The 16,267-nt window shown below is 44.1% G+C and overlaps 1 long non-coding RNA gene across 2 annotated transcripts in view; it reads left to right on the top strand.

Moving 5' to 3' along the window:
• LOC144335912 (uncharacterized) overlaps nucleotides 1-14,918 on the top strand; it is a 71,467-nt gene extending 56,549 nt beyond the window's left edge. The window contains exons 2-3 of one of the 2 annotated variants that reach the window (XR_013407161.1): nucleotides 10,287-10,583; nucleotides 14,091-14,918. This is a non-coding gene — a long non-coding RNA (uncharacterized LOC144335912). Of the gene's footprint in view, nucleotides 1-10,286; nucleotides 10,638-14,090 lie in introns of those variants that run through there. The other variant, XR_013407160.1, reaches the window with a different exon arrangement.
• The last annotated feature ends 1,349 nt before the right edge of the window (nucleotides 14,919-16,267 follow it).

Genomic DNA, 16,267 nt, shown 5'->3' with positions numbered 1-16,267 from the left:
CTGGGATTACAGGCTTGAGCCACCGCGCCCGGCCCAGTCTGTTTCTCAATGTGGGGACAGCCTGGAATGGAAGAAGTCCTGGTTTGCAGCCTCTGCTCCTCACACACTGGGTGACCTTGCACAGTGGTCAAGACACGCATTCTGGAATAAGCCTTTCCAGGCTTGAATTCTGATTTTGCTTCCTGTTAGCTGCATGATCTGGGACAAGTTACTTCACTTCTCTGAGCCTCAGTTTCCTCATCTTTTAAACAGGGGAATAATAGTACCTGCTCCATAGGATTTTAGAGGCTTGAAGAAGTTAATACCCCAAAGTACTTAGAAATAGCTTAACATACATTGAGTATTACTATACTTTGGGCCTCAGTTTCCCCACCTGTACAATGAAGGGGTTATGCCTGCTGCTCTCTAAGGTTCCTCTGCCTCTGACATTGCAGAATTTAAGCTCTGGGCAGTCATGAGCTCTGCTTAGTTCTCTCCTTTTGTGGAATTCCCAGTGCAAGATTAATAAATAAATGAATGAAGAAAGAGTGCCTTTCATTTGTGTAGTGTTGACTAGTTTTCAAAGTGCTTTCTCATCCATTAATTATCTCAATCGAGTCTCTTGCAGGCCTGCGACGTAAGCGGCCCAGGGATTATTACTGTCGTTTCAGATGAAGAACAAGAGCTTCCGAGAGGCAAAGTGACTTGCCCAAGGTCATACAGTTATTTGATGTCAGATGAGAAGAGGTGGAAAAGAGAATCTGAAAGAGAAAGGGAGGCTGGAAAAGGTGGGGGTGAGCCTGGGCAGTCTGGGTAACAGAAAGTGGAATTTGGCTGTATTTGCCAAAGCCAGCTTCAGAGTTTTGGGGTGTTTCTTCCTGCTTTAGGGTTTCTTGAGTATCTGACTTCTTGGGAGTTTTCTTCCTTCTACTATGACTGGGTCAGTGGCTGGGGCTCAGTCTAGCCTTTGGATAGAAATTAGCAACATATTTGGCAGCATTTGTAGAGGTATGGTGCTCAGAGCAATGGAGGTAATAATCTGCTCTGGGCAGGACACCAGGGTTCAGTCCTAGGCACTGCACTTTGAGATCGACTTTGACACACTAGAGGTGGGTGATGGAGAGTCTGAACTTTTAGCCCTCTGGGACAAAGCTGAAGGAACTGGACATGGAGAAGAAAAGGCTGGAGAGTTTCTGCACTGTTTTGACATATTAAAAATAACTTAGACTTCCTCCAGAGGTCTCAGCTGGCAGAAACACAATTGATGGGTGGAAGGTACCAATGGAAAATTTTATTGCAACAGAGGAAGAACTGGTTAATTTCTGCTGTGAAAATCCTTGATCCCCATTGTCTCCCGCTCCAGGCACACTGAGACTTATGTTCCCTTGGCTCCCTGTTTTTCTCATTCCTCTCCTTTCCCCAGTGATGCCCTTTCCTGGCTGCAGGAGTTGGATGGACCCACACCCTTGTCACACTTCCCAGGAACTGAGAGCTCCCTGCAGGCTGGGCCATGCATTAAGTGACCCTGCCTGGGGTACAGGCTGACAATTCAGGTCCCTACTAGTTGTGAAAAAATAGTCATGCAAAATTCTGTGCAGGGAAGGACCCTGGGAAACCAACAGGGCTTGCTTTTGGAGACAGCACCAGAGTGGTGCAGAATTAAAACACTCTCCAGGCTTGACCAGCTGCTTGTTGGAGACCTGGGTCACTGAGGACTTGGTTAATTCAGGTATAGCAGTAGGAGAGGGAGCAGGGAGTGTGTGGAGGGTGGTGCTGGTATCCCGAAAGGGGATAAGGAATGAGATCTCCAGGTCTGGGCGAATGAGGAGACATGTCTGCCCTGGCACCATCTCTCTAGGTCCAGGGCTCAAATTGGAGCCTGCTGTCCTCTCAGCCACAGCGCTTATCCCCAGATGAAATAAAAACAAGGTGATTATTATGGGTGTTTGGGGATTCAGAGCATCCCCTTGGAGACCACATCAACTGGTGGCAGGAATGGATCTTTAAGAGAGTAAGAATGAGAGAGGCTTAAAAAAAAAACAACAAAAAAACAAAACCCAGCTTGTCAGCAGTAATCAGCTCCTGCTTGGCTCTCTCTCTACTAGGGTCCAGGCTGCCTTGCAGGGAGATAATTTCCCTCTAAGAGGCTTTATGATGCTACAGTACTGAACACAGGTGCCCGCTGCCTTCACTTGGTATTCTGTGGCACCTCTACCCACTCTGACTGTCCACTTCTGCAGGGACAGGTGACCTCCAGAAAGGCACTGTCTCTCTCTCTGGTGCAGTGTTCCTCTCTGTACCCTTCATTTTCTCACACCTTCCCACCCTGCCATTGCTTTGGGGCTTCCTTCTTCTCTTTCTGTATGCTCAGCTTCATGGCAGTGAGGACCACACAGAGAGGCAGGAGGCAAAAAGTTGGGAGATGAGGGGGTGCAGCTAGATGTTTGGAACTTGGTGTCTCTCCACAAACACTTCCAACCTCACCTGGGTCTGGCTTAGATTAAACAAATAAAAATACAGGACAGACATTTAATTTGAATTTCGAATAAACACGAATATATTTTTGTATAAGTATATCCCATGCAAGACTTGGGATACACTTACACTAAAATTAGTTGTTGTTTATCCAAAATTCAGATTAACTGGGTGTTCTGCACTCTGTCTGGCAAGTTAGTCTTGACTGCTCCTTCCTCCTGCTTCTAGAAGGGTCCTTGGGTGTCTCCCAGTCTGGGAGGGCACAGTCCCAAACAGGGGGACTGTCCCCAACCATTTATACAAAGAAACTGTGGCCCTTACCTCCTGGCAGTGGATCCATGCTAACCAACGGCCTTCAGGAAGCTTCAGGGTAGCCCCCAGGAATCAGTGACTGTTGTCATCACTAAGAAAGATATGCATGTAAAACACAGAGGCATTCTACTTAGAGACGGTGGAAGTGAGGCTCAGCGAGGCAGACTGACTGGCCTAAGGTCTCTCAGTGCTCTGCTGGCAAAGCAGGCCTGGGCTGAGGCCTCCTGACTCCTTGTACAGTGCTCTTCCCACCCCATGCACTGTTTGCAGCAGCCAGCTTATTTGCTGCATTTTAGCTGGGAAAAGGTGGGGATTGGTCCAGTGGTCAAGGCTGAGGAGTGGGAGGGAAGCTCCACTTGGGACAGACCCAGGCTCACATTTTTGACCTCACAGCTTCCCTCCCTCTTCCCACTCATAAGTCTGCTCCCTGCCCTAATCCCCACATAGTTGAGGAACATACTCTCTAGAGTGCACCCCGGTGGAACCTTTGGCTGCTGCTAAATTAATTTCAAGCTGAGAGTGCACAGGTTTGGAGGCTGCAGGTGGGAGCTCATGCAATGATTCTGGGGAAGCTCAATTCAACTCCTGCTGCTCTGAACAATGCCCTGGGATTGATGAGCTCAGAGACGGTAGGGTGCTCAGAGTAAAGAAGTGATAACCCACTCTGTGGAACACTGGTATCCAGTCCTAGGCACCACACTTGGAGATGGACTTCAACAAATTGGAGGTGGGTGCTGAAGAGTCTGAACTTTGAGCCATCTGGAGCAAAGCTGAAGGAACTTGACTTGAGGAAGAAAAGGCTGGGGAGTTTCTGGACTGTTTTGACATATTAGAAAGAACTTGGACTGGCTCCAGAGGCCCCAGGGGCCAGAAACAGGACTGATGGGTGGAAGGTACCAGGGGCAAAGCCCTCATTTGCTCAAAAGCAGGGAGAAGAATTAGGATTCTAGTCTTAGTTTTCCGTGTGACGTTGTGCAAGTCGCTTGCCCTCTCCGAGTCTCAGAGCCTACTAGACTGTGTCTAAGGCTCCTTCCAATGTAGAGTCGAGGTCAGTCTAACTTGTGGTCTGTGAGTTGACTCCACAAGAACAATTTAGGTCGGAGATCATGCCTGCTGCTTTGTACTTCTCCTAGCCCTCTGTCTGGCTTAATAAAGACATGCTAATTGGGGGATAAAGAAGAGGGAGATGAATTTATTTAAAGCATAGTTCAAAAGCCCCCTCCTGCCTGAAGCCCTTTAGGGTGCTCCCAGGGAGCTGAATCCTTCTTTCCTGTTTGGCTACACAGTGAACTCAAGCCTTGATCTGACCTGTTTCCCTCAAGCTTGTTCTGTGTGGGTGGGGCAGTCGAGACTTTATTAACCACCTTCACAGATGAGCCCAGCCTTCCCCACTGCTGTGGCCTCAGTGTACCCACCAGACTGAGCATCACTCTTCCCCAACCATGCCTGATCTTTGCCTCATGATTATCCCCCTCGTCTGTAATTCCTTTTCCCTTGTTTCTAACTTCTATCTGCTTATCCTTTAAGGTTCAGCTCAAATGTCTCTATAAAGCCTTCTAACTCCCCGCTGCCACCACCAAGCCCTATCATCTGATTTAGTTACTTCCTTTTTGATGTCCCTAGGGAGGGATCCTGTCTATATTATAGATAGCACTTGCTGTACTGTATGGCAGGGTTTCTATCTACTCATCTTCTCTCCCACTCAGCCATGAGCTCCTCAAGGGCAGGGAGGATGCTGTATCCATCTCCCCACCCTCCGTTCTCAATCAACACATGGGATGCTCAAGGCTCCTTCTCACACTCCGCGTCCGTTTTAATGTCCTCGCCTCAGTGAGCCCTCCCTGCCCACCCATTTCAAGAAGATTCTCTCTGTTATTCTCTCTTACAACACCCTGTTTATTTGCTTCAAGGAAAATCATGATCTGTAATTTGCATAAAAATGGATTGTTGACACATTTGTTTTCCGTGTCTACCTCTAGATTACAAGGCCCAGTAACTTTGTCTGTCTTGTTCACTACTATATCCCCAGCACCTACAATACAGCCTGGCACATGACATGCACACAGGAAAGATTTATTGAGTGAATGAATGAATGACTGCAAGTACCGAGAGGACTTCCATTACTCTGCCAGGTCCGTGTCTGTCCCTCCTCCTTCTAGTGGCAACGCCGTGATTATTCTTTGGGGAACTGCCCTTTTCCTCTCAGTCTATGTTGGTGTATGGGTCTGACCTCTTCCACAGTCACAGAGCCAGGCCTACACCCTAGACCTGGCCCATCAGAATGCTCCTTCTCCCTGACTGAGAACGGGCACCGGGCCAAGCTGTTCCAGGGAGACTCAGTCCTGGAACACTTACTGCCAATGTGGTAGGATGTAAGCCTGTTGTTGCCGGCAGGGAAGTCTGTCTGGGAATGATGCCCGCACAGAGGGAAGCTGATTAAGAGATGAAAAGAGACAGATTCTTGACAACATTGTTGGAGCACCTGGATCCAGATGTGCCTGAAGCTACCCCCAGACTTTCCAGCTATAGAAGCCGGTAAATTATCTCTTCTGCTTAAACTGATTTAAATTGTAATTTATTATTACAACTGGAATAGACCTCATTAATACAGATTGGAAAAGTGTCTTAAATCCTCTTTTTATTCTCATCTAGCATCTAACAGGGCCTGACACACTGTAGTTATTCAATAAATATTTTGAAGGAATAACTTACTATAAGCACGGCAAGAGATTAACAGTGTCTAATGCACTTTAAATTTTTTTTCTTTTTCTCTGCAAATAAATGTTCGGTATATATTATGCATGCAACGAGTGTTGATTGATCCCAGTTGGCTGAGATTTATTTCATCTCTTCTTCCTCTTTCTCTATTAACTCCCCCTTAAGGAGGCCACTGCCTCTCATCCCACCCCCTTTATGGCTCCTGAATTATCATTCTTTCATTCTTCTTTCAGTTAATAATTGCAATGAGATGTAATTTATCATTCAGAATAGGTCCATGTCCTAAGTCTCAAAATAACATGGGGAAAAAGTGAATACTAATATATAAAATCATAGGTGTTGTGTATGCAAGGGGAATGGATTTCAGCCCACTGTGTTGCTTATACAAATCGCTGGGTCTCATATGACTCTCCAGAGAGGGAAGGGAGCCGAGTGCCTAGAAAAGGTCCCCTGTTATTGCCTCACTCATCATTACCTTGGGAAATAGGATATAATATCTTGAAGCAGCAACAATGGGAGAAGGCTGTAGTCCCCCTTGGGTTCTCCTAGTGTTGGACACTGACTAGCCATTGAAAAAAAACTTTTTACCATAAAAAATTTTGAACTCATATAAAATAGAGACAATAATGTAATGATCCACTATGTATTCATCAATCAGCCTCAGTAAATTCATGGCCAATCTCTATACCCACCCACTCTTTCCTTCCCACCTCCAGTTACTTTCAAGCTTATCATTTTATATGGAAATATTTTAATATGTATTTCTAGGGGATCAAAACTCTTTTAAAAACCATAACCATTCTACCACGATCACCCTGTGGTAAGTCACTATAGTAATGACCTTTGATGAGCCATGGCCGTTAGTGTTGGTGAAGTCCCCTCCTACAATAACTCTAAACTGGACAATGTGTCTCTCTTTGGTCAATGGGACAAGAACAAATACAGCACAAGGCAGAGGTTCAGAAAGCACCTGCCCATTGGAGCCTTTCCTATTTTGCAGCTTTCTATGAATGCTTCTGCCACTGTATGAAGACGTGAAGCCCAGGCTAGCCTCCTTGAGAATGAGAGACCACAAGACCACAAAGAGGTAGAGAGAGAGAGAGAGAGAGAGAGAGAGAGAACAGCCGTTTCTGTTGAGGCTCCACACATATGAGTGATCCCAGTCACACCATATGGGATAGATATGAGCCATCCTAGGTGACAGTGCCCATATTTGTCCACTGGCAGAATCATGGGTAGACAAAATCGTTGCATATTTAAGCCACTGTATTTTGGGATAGTTTGTTATTCAGCAATAGCTAATTGATGCATACACCCACCAAAAAATCACAGTAATTCCTTAATTTCATCAAATACCTAATCAGTGTTGACTTTGCCTTCCTTGTCTCATAGACTTTTTTCTTTTGTACTTGCTATTATCAGGATCCAATAAGATCTATCTGTTTTGATTGACATGTCTCTTAACTTTCCTTTAATCTATAGTTTTCACTTCCAATTCCAATCTTTTTTTCTTTCTCTCTGGGTCCTTTTCCCAGAAGATTTTCCCATAATCTTAATTTACTGAATGCTATGGTGGATTCCTGTATTCCTAATTTCCTGTAGGTGGGGAGCTAGATATATCTGGAAGCTTGATCAGATTAAGGCTTGATTTATTTTTGCCAAGGTCGCTACACAGGTGGTCTTCTGTTCTTCTATGGAGAGGTATCAATGTCTAGTTGTCTTTCCTAGATTTACTAATCCATTAGTTGCTACAAAATGATACAGCAGTTATTCATTCTTCATTTATCATTTATTTGTTATTATTTATCATTTATTAGTACTGTGATACTTATATATAAATTTCTTCTTATAAAGTATTTGGTTACCCAGTGGTATCATTTGTATAGGAAAGGCAGGATAAATGTTTGATTTTTTCCCTGTATTTGTCACTTTTCAAAATAATGAGTATCATAATAAACTCATTAATTTAAACATTTTGATGTATTTTAAAACAGGGTAGTTATTGTTCTTATTGATGCTTAAATTATACCATCTTTGACCAATGGGAGCCTAATTATTTTGGCTCCCTTGACATTTTGACAAAAATCCAATAATCTTTGATAATGTTTGGTAGTTTCCTTGTTTCTAGTTTATTTTGTACTTTTTCTTCTCCTGGTTTTAGAATTAACCTTTTTCCCAAGGATACTCAGTTTCTTTTGACACAGTTATACACAATGTTTCATAGGTTAACTATGATAGAAAAAGCCTTGATAGGCTTTTTTGGTAGAAATGAAAGGCCAAATATTTTCCAGGAATATTGGAGGTCAAGTTGCTTGGCACAGATAGGTGGTTTTCTCTGAAATTAATTTGGAAAATTCTATCAGGTGAGAGCATATAATTTTTGTGTTTGTAAAAAGCAATGGCCAATAGAGATAACAGTTTATGAAGAACCACTGTTTTCTATAATGAAGAAGACATCTTATCTTTGTAAACAAAGGAGCAAAGGAAAGCGTGATTTCAGAACTGCTTGATTCTATGTACTGGAGATTCAGATGTGGGAAGGCACTCAGAAATGTGACTTTTGGTCTCAGTCCTGTTTGGAGCCCTTAGCCCTAAGTCAGAGAATGTACACAATCTACCTGGGGAGGCTGAGTTACCCACTGAGGAACAGAGATGCTTGGGAGTTCCACTGCTCCCAAGACAGAATCCTGGGTCTCCTACTAATACCTAAGCAGTTCACTTTTCTCAGACCCTCTTTTCTTTTATGAGGAATGGAGATAACTACTTCAGAATGCGTTTTGAGGATGAAAGGAGATGACCACATGAGACAGCAACAACTTGTGCTCAGCTTGGGCTCTTTCCTTTCCTTTCCTTTCCTTTCCTTTCCTTTCCTTTCCTTTCCTTTCTCCCTTTCCCTTTCCCTTTCTTCCCTTCTTTTCTTTCTTTCTTTCTTTCTTTCTCTTTCTTTCTTTCTTTCTTTCTTTCTTTCTTTCTTTCTTTCTTTCTTTCTTTCTTTCTTTCTTTCTTTCTTTCTTTTTCTTTCTTTCTTTCTTTCTTTCCTCCCTCCCTCCCTCCCTCCCTCCCTCCCTCCCTCCCTCCCTTCCTTCCTTCCTTCCTTCCTTCCTTCCTTCCTTCCTTCCTTCCTTCCTTCCTTCCTTCCTTCCTTCCTTCTTTCCTTCTTTCTTTTTTGACAGAGTCTCGCTCTGTCACCCAGGCTGGAGTGCAGTGGTGTAATCCCCGCAACCTCAACCTCCTGGGCTCAAGCAATCCTTCCACCTCAGCCTCCTGAGTAGCTGGGACTATGGGTGCCTGGCTATTTTTTTTTCTTTTGTAGAGACAGGGTCTCACTATGTTGCCCAGGCTGGTCTCAAACTCCTGAGCTCAGGCAATCCACCCGCCTCAGCTTCCCAAAGTGCTGGGACTATAGGCATGAGCCACCACTCCTGGCCAGGCTATTTTCTTTTGTGTTTTCCATCATTGCTTAGGAGCTCTACTGCACCCAGGCTTTTTCCATCTGCGTCTTCCCCCAAACTAAAGTACTGTTGTGTCAGAAAGCCCTGTCACTTCTCTCAGGGTACTGAGGTGGGAGGGAGGAGGCAGTGTGAAACCTCAACCCAGAGTCTGTGAGTTTCCAAAGTGGGTCCCCAGGTTCACATAGCCACTTGTGGGTTTCAGCAGGGTCTGGGGTTTGTTCCTGCTGGGAACACAAGATGGTAAAGACTTCCTGACCTCCTACCCTAGATGATGATGATGAATTCGATGATGCCAGCAGTAATAATTATAGATAACATTGACTGAGCACTTTGTATGTGCCAGGCTCTGTTCTAAGTATTATATATGTGTTTCTAGTTGTTCAAGCTACCATCATCTCTCTTCTGGATCACGCAATAACTTTCTAACTGGGCTCCCTGACTTTGCCCTTGCTGCCCTACTGTTTATTCTTCACAAACTGCCCAGAGAGATTCTTTTAGAACACAAGTCAGATCATGTCTTTCAATGATTTCTTATCTTACTCTGCACAGACAATGCACAGAAAATGGACATCTCCAGGCCCCTCATCATCCAATCTCTCACTATTTCTCTGGTCTAATTTCTATCCTATAAAAAAGAGCATTTCCCTCTTTAGCCACACTAGCCTCTTGGCTATTCCTCAGCTCTGTCAAGCATGCTCCTGCCTCAGAGTCTGCGTAGGCTGTTCCCTCTGTGTGGACTTCTCCCCTTCCCATCCCATTCTCTCACTTCCTCAGGTCTCTGCTCAAATCTCACCTCCTTGGTGAGCCTTCCCCGATTATTCTGTATAAACTGGCGTACCCCATTTTGTCAATTTATACTCTCTTTTCTTCATCGTATTTCTTCCACCATCCATATTATATATTTGCTTCTTTGCTATTTTCTGTCTTTGCTTCCTACAATGTTAACTCCATGAAAATAGGAATGTTTATCTATATGTGAAGCACATAAGACAATGACAGGTGCATAATAGATAATCAATAAATACATGTTGAGTCAATGAATGGCTATTAACTCACATAATAATCTCAATAGGTATGATTATTTTTCCAGTTTTTCAGAGGAAGAAACCCAGGCAAAACTACAACTTACCTTAACCAGCAATTTGCCTAAGACTACATAGCAAGAAAGTGAGAAGATGGGATTGGCAGACAAAACTGGAAAATGGGTACCAATGCTAAGAATCCATGTGCCACACCTACCTCTTTCCTTTCCTTTTCTCTGCTATGGTGTTTTATAGGGGAATCCTTCCTCAGCAGGATCCACATACACTGGAATTCTGCCCTGACCCCATGTTTGCCTCTTTGCTCTAGAATTTAGGCTGGACAAAGCAGAAGGAAATCCAAGGTCCCGTTGACCTCCATGACGAACAGCAGCTCCATGCATGCCACTTTCTTACTGCTCAGAGCCTGCTCAGGCTATTCCAGCAGAAGGATTCTCCATCTCTGCAGACTCACCTGCTCCACACACTATATGGCAGATGAAAGAAGATGAAGGAGAGAGGAGGCAGCCTCGATAACTTCTCTGTTCCTTCTGAAAAATGTCCTATCTACATCCCAGAGACCTGGAATGCACAGAAATGTAGGGGAGAAGGGTCTAAAGCAGAACAGGTGACCAGGACCATTTGATGCTGCCATTTTAACATATAAAAATGTCCACATTAACTTTTTTTGGCTTTGTGTTTTCATTTTTTTAGAATTTATTTTTAGATTTGCAGCCAGAAAAATTTCCTCTTTGTAGTGTACAGTTCTGTGGGTTTTTACAAATGCACAGTGTCAAGAATCCACCACCACAATCATGATACAGAACACTGTCATCACTCTTCCAAATTCTCTTGTAGTCTGCCTCTTTCCCTAAGCATCTCCCTGATCGTCACTGATACTGTACTTATCCCTATAGTGTTCCTTTTTCCAGAAAGTCATATAAGTGGAAACATACAGTATAAAGCCTTTTGGGTCAGGCTTCTTTCACTTAGTAAAATGCATTTGAGGTTTATCTATGATATGGCTGCAGATATCAGTAGTTTGTTCCTTCTTATTGCTAAGTAGTTTTCCATTATATGGAGATACTAGAGTTTGAGGATACCATAGTTTGTTTATCCAGTTCCCTATGGAAGAGCACTCGCAATGTTTCAGGTTTTGGCAATGATGAACAAAGCTTCTATAAACATTCGTGTGCAGGGTTTTTTTTTTGTGAACATACATTTTCATTTTTCTTGGGCAAATACCTAAAAGCAGGATGACCGGGTCATGTGATAAGCATATGCTTAACTTTATAATAAATTGCCAAATTGTTTTCTAGAGTGGCTGCACATTTTGATTTCCTGCCAGTAATGCATAAGAATCCCATCTTCACCAGCACCTCATTCGTATTGTCAGCTAAAACAATTTTTTTAGCCATTCTAGCAGGTAAATTGTGGCCTATGACTAAGGATGTGGGCATTTTTTTATGTACTTATTTGCCATCCTTGTATCTCCTTCAATGAAGTGCCCAAATGCCCCTATATCAAAATTGTTGCCTTTTTTATTTATGCTAAATTGTCATGTATCCCAAGAACTTTGCTCCCTTGCCTGAGAAGCCTACAAAAGAGCACTGTTGCTCCATCAAGAACCTTTGCCAAGTATGGAGAAGGTTGGTGGGTGGTGGGTGTTATCTAGAACTGAGAACCACAGCGGAGCTATACTCTATTTTTAGTAGCTGAGAAAATTATTTGAGACCATCTAGTCCAATCTGGTTCTTAGTAATAAGAAAACTGAAATCTAGAGGGAAGTTTTTGCCCAAGATACCACAATTAGAAAGTTGGCGAATTGGCTCAAGGACTTAGATGAACTGACTTTATTTCTAAAGGTTCCAGGCTCTCTCTGCTGTAGACCTTAGTGCTGTGGAAGATGCTGAAGACATATACGTGGTCCCAAGCCCTGGAAAGTTTTTGGGAGAAATGAAAGTAATGCAGGAAAATTTGAGGATGAGAAGATACACATGGACATGTATTTCTGCACTGCTGAAAATACTGGAGGAAATGGAGTGAAATGATGGAGTTAGTTAAGCAAAGCTTCCCAAAGGAAGGAAACTCTGGGGTCCAATTTGGAGGGAAAGCGTTAAGCCCATGTGTTGGTCCCTGTGGCCACGTGTGAGACTTCCATCTCACAAGGGGCCGTGTAGACCAAGAGTGCTCACCAATATATACAATAAGGCCATTTTCCTTATCTGGCAATATGCACAAGCAACTATAAGGCTCAAAGTGAGTTTTTCTTGGTATATTTTGTGGTGAGTTTTCAGCTCTAACTTAACTTCGAATCTTCTTCATTGCCCTTATCTCCTGGGCCTCAGGTGGGGAGCACCTAGGTGACCCCATCCTTATTCCAAATCGCAGCTGCCAGAGCTTAAATCCAGTGAGCAGCAAGCTTCTCAGATTTGCTTCTAGTTGAAATCAATATTTGCTGAGAAGATTGCATCTTAATTTCAGCGGCCAGTTCTTGGGGCGAGAATTGCTCTAAAACAAACCTCCAAACCCGCAGACTTAATGTGTCCTAGTTCAGTTGTTTAGTAAATCTCTCTGTACAGAGAAAAATCCATTAGCTGTCAGGGGCAGGGATGGGGATGGGGAATGGGAAAAGAAAGCGAAAGCCAGAATGAGGCCTCAGCAGCAGAGATGGGACTTACACAGCCCAGGGCACCCACGTGAGTCCTCAGCCACATCCCTAGGCCCAGGCTAGGACTTCCCCAGCTTGCTGCAAGTCAGGAGGCACAGCCAGTGTGTCACTGACAGAATGAATGGGAAGTGGAATGAGACCCCCTTCCCCAGCGCCTGCCTGCGGAAGTGTTTTCTAATTGCCAACTGTCCCGTTCTAAATCTACAGGAAGGCGATCGATTTTCTTTTCAGCAGGACTGGGGGAAAGCAATCATTTACCCCAGAACATGGGCTTTAATGAATCCGTGAAACATATGAGGTCACCCTGATTACATCTTTCCCTGACAGCCTGGGATGGCTTTGCAGCTCTCAGAGGACCTCCTGAATTAGGAGGTTTTCAGAATCTAGCTCCCTCCTCTGCTTCCTTCAATCTGTTGAGTCAGGTTGTGTTTTGGGGCTTTTCTACTTGGAAGGCAAGATGCTCGGGTCCAGGCTCAGCCTTGGATACATTATAGTGAGGCAGCGAAAGCCAGCATTGAGAGCTGTGGCCTCTGGAGTCACACTGACCTGAGTCAGAGTCCAGCTTTCCTACTGTCTATCTGTGCTTCTCTAGGTGGCAGATTTAACCTCTCTGAGCCTCAGTTTCCTCAAACCTCTATAGGGCAGAGTTGTTGTCAGGATTGAAGGTTATATATTTAAAGCATCAGGTATATAGTCAGTGGAGAAGACAAAGTAACACTAATTGCCACTCTAGCATTTGTTTATCCTCTCTATATAATGGACAGAATATTATTTGTTTCACAATGAAGAAAGAATAGAGAAGGGGAAGGATGAACCTCCTATGATCTGGAAACTAGCAAGAAATTGTAGTATGGGAGGTCCTTCCTTTGTCAAATGCTAAAGATAAAAAATGAACTCAACAGATAGGAACAAGATCTGCAGGAAATGGTGGGGAAATCATGCCCTTTTGCCCCAGAATGGTGCATTAGAATCCTGGACTATTGGCTCCACACTAAGACCTTCCATGTTTAGCCTATCTCTTAATTTTAGAGCAGAGGGCAACCAACATCTAGAGGGGGACAGAAACTTGCCTGGAGTCACTAGCCAGCTGGTAATAGTACCATCTCAAATCCAGGCCTACAGACTCGAGGTCGCCAGCCTTTTCTCCCTTGGTAGATTCCCACCTTTGCAAACTGAGGTGATGCTGATGAAAGGGGAGGAGGGAGCAGAGAGGAAGAGGTATTTTTACCTTGAATTATTTTTATTAAATGTCACAACGGCTTCGAAGCACTTGGGATCCGAGTAGACAAATCAATGAAAATAATTACAGTGAACATCCTGCCTTCCCACTTCCCTCCTCTTTCCACCCCCGCAGCTCCCTTGAACTCACAGAGAAGCTGGCTAACTTAGCCTTGCACTCTAGTCCTGGGGGAGCAAGGGCTACAGCCCCCTCTGACCTCTGCCTTCTCTTCATTTTGTTTGTAGGAAGCTTGACCCTACTCAAGTCTCAAATACTGGAGAGAGAAGCAGCTACAGCAGCAGCAGCAGCAGCAGCAGCAGCAATAGCAGGAAAAATGAACCAGAGGCCAGAGAGACACAAGCAACTCCTACAGGGATGTACAAACTGGGAAGAAGGCTTTTATTCTTAGAACCCATTTATGGCTTAGAAATACAATTTCCAACATGCCTTATATTTCTAGTCAGGTGACAAGATTAATCAAGGGCACATGAATGAAGTCTTCAGGAATTACCCATCCATCCCATCCATCCATCCATCCATCCATCCATCCATCCATCCATCCATCCTTCCTTCCATCCATCCATCCTTTCAACCATTCAATGACCATTTACTGAGGATCTACAGGAAATGGCATTGTAGTGGCAGGGGTCTGATAGCCCTGATTCAAGTTCTTACACTGCCATTTAAGAGTTAGCTGTGTGTACCGAATATCTTCCATCTGCCCTCCAGATCCATTCCCTACTACCTGTGCCAGTGAGACTGACCTGTATTGACTGAATTGGTGGGCTCAGTTTGTCCCCTGGCTTATGATTGGGTTCATGTCATAGAAAGCACCAACAGGAGATGGGAGGGAGGGGGAAAAGTGAGGTTGGAGTATTTAATTCTCCATTCCCCCCTCAACACATGGTGTCATTCAGCTAAAGGCCATGACTGTTGATAGCTGGCCCTCTCTACACAGTCCCTTCCATCCTTGGGTTCTAGGAATCAGCTAAAGACACCTGTAGTTACCTGCCCCCAGGTACTTCCACATCTCCGTTTATTTCTTATGCTCTACGTTTTCACAAATAAACCTTTTATTAGACTCTCCTCAGTTTATTTCCATTTTGGTCTGTCTTTGGCTTCCTGATATACACTGTGTGACCCTGAGTATGTTATTTTACCTTTTTGAGTCTTGATTTCTGAGTCTTGATTTCTCTATGGGTAAAATGGGGAAATCAAATACGCTTTGTAGGATTGTTGGGAGGCTCAGGGCAGATAGGTACTGTGCCCAAGTTTGCTCAGCTAGTTAAGGGGAAGATCTGGCAGGTGAAATGAGAGAATCTAAGCTGTAGCCCATCCTTCTCACTATACAGTTCGATATGGGGTCCTGGGTGGCCCTAAGCATTTTGGGATCAGTGGCAACAGAGGCTCACATTAGTGAACTCAATGCCCTCTCAAGCCTCTCAAGACCCTCCTGGCCAGGCTGGCATTGGTATCTTGGGTTCAGGTGGTGGGGGCTTGAGGTGCTGTGATGGGGAGAGAGCATCCTTCTTCCTGCTGCTGCAGGAGAGTCTGTTAGAGAGGTTGGGCTGTCAATTCCATTCAGTAGTGACATTTGAGGAAAGGATGCCCTGGTGTTGGCTGATGTTGTCAAGGAAGTACTTGTCAAATTTCCCTCTTGGCTGAGCAGATGGGGACGTAAAGGGAGGGGGAGCTGGTATTTGTTGCATGATCTCTGAGTACCAGACACTTTACAAATGAATTCTCTCATTTAATCTCTCAGTAATATATGAGGTGGGAAATTTCATCCCCATAGTTCAGGAAGGAAACTGAGGCAAAGAAAGCTTAGACAGCTTCTGCAAAGTCCATAGCCAGTAAGGCTTTGGATAGGCAAGACGTAACTCAAACCCTGTTTCCTTTGCAAAAACTTCACTCTTCCTATGATACAAGGATAATCAGCAAGAAAGTCTATTTTATTTGCTCAGCAATTTATAGTTCTTCCTACAGCTTCTGCGACTTGGGCCCATCAATTTCACTTTCCCAGTCTCTCACATTTTCAACCTTACTGTCTTCCTTGGCTCCTTCACTTCACCTCAACATAAGAGTGTACTTAAGTCTCTTGTGTCCTTGAGATATGTGCTTGCTCAACCCTGCTGCTTCTCCCAGTCACCACCTTTTCTCTTCCTTGCCCTACTGTACTCCCTTATCTCCCAGACTGTCCTCACCTATTGGAGCCAGGCTTCTGTCCTCATCAAGCCTTGTCCAACCTATGACTTCCTGGTTGTCAACTTCAGTGGGAATTATGTAGTTCTCATCTTCTTCAGTTTCATTCATTCATTTATTTGACAAATATTGTTGAGTTACTACTATATGTCAAGCATCATTCTAGGTCCTAGAGATAAAGAATGAACAAAACAGAAGCGAGTCCCTGCTGTCATAGCAC

The sequence above is a fragment of the Macaca mulatta genome, chromosome 16 (genome assembly GCF_049350105.2).
Source record: "Macaca mulatta isolate MMU2019108-1 chromosome 16, T2T-MMU8v2.0, whole genome shotgun sequence".
NCBI classification, from domain to species: domain Eukaryota; kingdom Metazoa; phylum Chordata; class Mammalia; order Primates; family Cercopithecidae; genus Macaca; species Macaca mulatta.
The sequence above is the reverse complement of the archived record's forward strand: the minus strand, read 5'-3'. Positions and strand labels throughout refer to the sequence as shown.